Source organism: Lotus japonicus, chromosome 4 (genome assembly GCF_012489685.1).
Source record: "Lotus japonicus ecotype B-129 chromosome 4, LjGifu_v1.2".
Taxonomy (NCBI): domain Eukaryota; kingdom Viridiplantae; phylum Streptophyta; class Magnoliopsida; order Fabales; family Fabaceae; genus Lotus; species Lotus japonicus.
In genome coordinates, this window is record NC_080044.1 from 47,164,980 (window position 1) to 47,169,596 (window position 4,617).

Below are 4,617 nucleotides of genomic sequence, written 5' to 3' on the forward strand. Positions count from 1 at the left end.
AGATCAATGAAGAAGAAAGTTCAGGAATTGTTTGAGGAATGTTGCGTAGTCGCTGTAGGAATTATTGCGAGTCGTCTGCACACCTGCCTTATGGCGAGCGTGTCCAGAATAGGCTAATTTCGCTTTTAGAGCAACGTATTAAGTGAGATTTCGAATCCTTAGAAAATTTAAAGGTTCTCTTTATTTTTCCTTCGACCAGCGTTTCATTTCGGAACCCTGGATTGTACGCACGATAGTATTCATTTTTCGGAAGTCTGACGACGCTAATTTCTTTGCTTCGAAACCCTAGATTCGAGCGATGGATGAAGACTTTTTCTATTCGGGACTTCTAACGAAGTTTCCGTCCCCGTTGCCAGATTTGTTTCGACGTTTCCAATCTTTCTTCAGAAGGAAGTTTTCTCACCCGACATCAATTGCAAAAAGTAGTTTTGCGGTATATTTTGAAGCATACTGCGTTCAAGCAATTTTCTCACTTAAATGAACCCGATGCAAGTATCGCCCTTTCTTGGATCGATACTTAGATTAATTGCATAATATGACAACGTCATATTTGTTCTAATTGTCTAACAGTTATTCTTTAGCTCAGTTTTTACTCATTTTCTTGTCGATGGATCGTTTTATTTTGCCCAAAGTGATCCAAATTTATATTTTATCATTTCATAGAGTTCCTCTTAATTTTTGGGATAATAATATATCACCCCTATATTTTTCTCTTAACTCTATGAGTTAAATCATTCGGTGTCTAAATCAATTCGTACTACTTTTAAAATATCTTCTCCCTAAATATCTTAACCATCCGTCCTTATCCTCCCTCACTCACGTTCTCTCTCTCAGAAGCATCACCACCAGACTTCAATATTTATTCATTTCCTTTCTTCCATACTTTTACTTTCCTTTTCTCCTTCACGTTTTTCTTCCCCTGGCAGCAACAAACCGACGCCCACCACCTTCTTTTCCTCTTTCTTTCTCATTTTCTTTCTTCTTCTACATATCACATTTTTCTTCTTCTTCTTTTCCACTTCTTTTATTCTTCTTTTTCTTCTTTCTTCATGAAACAATAACCACCATGCTAATTTCTTCTCCTCACATTCCAGCACCCAAAACGCACATAATGGTCCCTCTTCCCTCCCTCACGTGATTTCTCTCTTGTGCAGCACCATGTCTTCATCTTCCTATTCTATGGTAAAGTCTCTTATCCTTTTATCATGTTTTTAATGGGTAAAGTTGAGTTTTGATTTGTTATGCTTTTAAAAAAAAATGACTTCCATCCAAAGTGCTTTAACTAATGTTATCCCCCATCATCGGATCTATGGATTTCACCATTTAATTTTCTTAAAAGTTGTTTTTTTTTAGTTAAGTGATTTTGAGATTTTAAGAGCTTTAATTTAAGTCTTGATTAGTTGTGTTTAAATGTTAAAAATGGATTTAGAAGTGATTTGGGGAAAAAGGAAAATTTATACATATTTATGTAGTCGTGGCCGAACCTATGACATGTGTTTTGGGTTTGGAAAATCAATTCTGAAACTTGTTTTTGTTTAGTGAAAATCATAAGTTAAGTTTGAGGACTAAAAGTTTATTGTGGGAAAACTTTAGGATTAAAGCACAAGAGGCTGAGACGTTTTGGGTTAAACCGGAGTTTTAAAAGTCTTGGGGTTTGTTTGATAAATTTATTAAAGATTGAGGGTTGAAAAAGAACTTACTTTTATGTGAGGACCTTTTCGTGATTATGTGCTTATCAAGGGACTAGGGTTAAATTATTTAAAAGTTGAGGAGTTGTTTGCGAAATGTGTTTTTTTAAGGACATTTCTTTAAAACACAAATATTTTATCTTTGGACTTTAGTCCTTGAAACATAAAGTTTGTGCATTTAGCCTAAGTGAGCTAGAATGATTGGCTAAGTTTGTTCTGGAACTTTAGATGTGACTTTAGAGGCTAAGGTTTAGTATGTGAACTTGTGAAGGGTACGAAGGACGGAAGCGCTTGACGACGAAGCCAAAGAACAAACGGAAGTGAGCCAACACGGGAAAGCAAAGATATGATTGGATTTGATTTGAGTCGCAACTTAGTAAGGAAAGCGCCTAAGGTTAGGGCAACTTACTAATAGCTATGATTGCATGATAGGCGTCGATAAATTCGACTTATGCTTTATCTGATGTTGATTATGATGATGAGTTGATGTTATGATGTTTTTCCATAACTTGTGATATTGTGATATTGTTGGATTGTGCGTTTTGACGCGACTTCGGAGTGGAGTTTCATCGATCTGGTGATCTTTGATATTTCGGGTTGGATGTACCACCCTAGGCAAGTCCAAACTTGAGTTTTGAGACTTAGCCCTTTGTTTGTATACTTAGACTTTCCCCGGGAAACTTCTTTTGGAGGGTTTTTGGAAAATTAGAATGATTAGAATTTCGAAAACTAGAGACTTTGGGAGACTTAGACTTTGAGAAATGAACTCATAACCTGACTAATCCAATTCGAACCGTTTTCACTAAACGAATAATTTTAAGGAGCCTAAAGGAGAAAATGATTGCGAAAGACGAGGAAAAGTCGACTTTTGTTGTGGGTTTTGGATTTGGGGAAAGCCACTGAGGTGAGCTGCGGTGATGATTGAAAGTCATCGAGTACTCTTGTACTCTTGTTGTTCGAGTTGTGTTGTATTGACCGACACTAACTCTGGGTTTTGGGTGTTGGGGTTGTGTTGTATTGACCGACACTAACTCCGACTCGTGTTGTATTGACCGACACTGACTCTGGCTTTGATTTTGGGTTTTGTTATTGGAATTGTGTTGTATTGACCGACACTAACTCCGAGTTGTGTTGTATTGACCGACACTAACTCTTGGGTTTGTTTTGAGTTTGGGTTTGAGCTAAACACTTATGTGGTGATGACGATTCGATGTTTGGCTAACCATATTGCATCAATCGGGTGAATAACGGGAATGGTTCACCTGTGCATCTCATGGTGAATAACGGGAATGGTTCACCAATGCATTAATGATGAATAACGGGAATGGTTCATCATACGGTGAATAACGAGAATGGTTCACCAAGGATGAATAACGGGAATGGTTCATCCATAGTGAAGAACGGGAATGCTTCACTTGTGGCGAACAGGAACGCGTCACAATCCGGATCACATTCATTGCATTTCACGCATACATGCACTCTGACTGGAATTGTGTGCTGGTTGATTTATTGAAGCATTGTTATAGCCAATAACATGCTAGGATTGTTTATATATATATATATATATCAACATATATATCTATACCCCATATCACATATTGAGTGTATATCTACTTATTTCCGTGAGTTGACCCTAGCGCCTTGGCTTTGGTTTCATGTTTGTGTTTGGGCGGTCGGCCTGCTGCCAGATGTTGACGGTGGATTGGGTTTCGATGGTCTCTCCCTCGGGGGGATCAGGTTTGAGCTGGTTGATCGACATGCCCCCACCGCTTGGGTGATCGATCTTGTGGGTCATCAGGCGACGCACCGGGGAAGGGTCATGGAGGACCGGACTGACGAGCGTGGACGTCTTACGAAAGGAGTTCTGCGACGCATGGAGCTGAGCTTCAACTTGCCGACTTCAGTTCGCTGTGGACTCGGTACCGGGAGGGTAGGTTTAGGCATGCGTCATATTTTGTGTAGAGCTCTGATTCGTTTTGCTTTGGGATAGGGTAGGTTCCCGACGCATGACTTTTTGTGTGGCTCTCTTACTGAGGGATCACAGTGAGTCAGTCGGACCATAGGGGTCTTTGCTTAGGCCATCTTGAGGCCGACTTTCTCCCAGTGGGTTGTAATTATAAACTTTCTTACTCACACTTCTGGGTATGTAAATATTTGCCTACGGGCACATTACTTTGGGGTCACTGCGAGTGCGCGTGACGTGGAAGTGCAGCTGAGGCTGTACATGTTTATATTTGACGTATATTGGTTAGTTTAGTGGTTGGGCTATGTCTTTATTTTCTATTGCTTGATTTAAAAGGAATCAAACGAAAAAAAATTACCTGTTTTCCGCGTAAAGTTTATTTTTGGTTACTAAAGTGACACCTGGAAATCGGGGTGTTACAGATTCCTAGAGAGAGTGAGAGTGTAACCGGTTAGAGAGAGAAAGTAACTGAATTTCAAGCTTGTTATTTCTCAAATGAGCTAAGAGTCCTTTACAATCGGTATCCTTCCCCTATTTATAGTTGGGGAGTTGGGCCTAGCGCCTCCAAATCATCCTAATGGGCCAGTTGGGCCTCCGGGGACAAAGGCCCAAGTCCCTGATGTGATCCTCGCCTTAGGCCAGCACCCCTGGGCGAGGGACCCTGAGGTCTCGCCCAGTCCACATGTCCATGGCGTGAAGCACCACGTCCACACCCAACCATAAGAACAAAACATCCAACCCAGATCCATCTACCTCTCCTCAACCCAAGCCAATAAAACGAACAAAGAAGAAACCAGAGGCGAGATCGAGATAAGAGGAAGAGATTTGAGAGATTTGAAGACGCAGAGGTTGATAATGCCTCTTCTTAACACAGATCAGAGCCAAATCTGATTGAATTGAAATTCAGCACAACAAAAATAAAAGCATTTCAGTTCATTGTAGAGAGTCAAAATCAAATTCAAGTCC

At 40.2% G+C, this 4,617-nt stretch overlaps 1 long non-coding RNA gene across 1 annotated transcript; it reads left to right on the forward strand.

The window, feature by feature from the left end:
- The first annotated feature begins 826 nt into the window (after positions 1-826).
- LOC130714743 (uncharacterized) lies at positions 827-3,419 on the forward strand. The gene is made up of 3 exons (XR_009011400.1): positions 827-1,182; positions 1,960-2,082; positions 3,377-3,419. It is a non-coding gene; the product is annotated as an uncharacterized LOC130714743 (long non-coding RNA).
- The last annotated feature ends 1,198 nt before the right edge of the window (positions 3,420-4,617 follow it).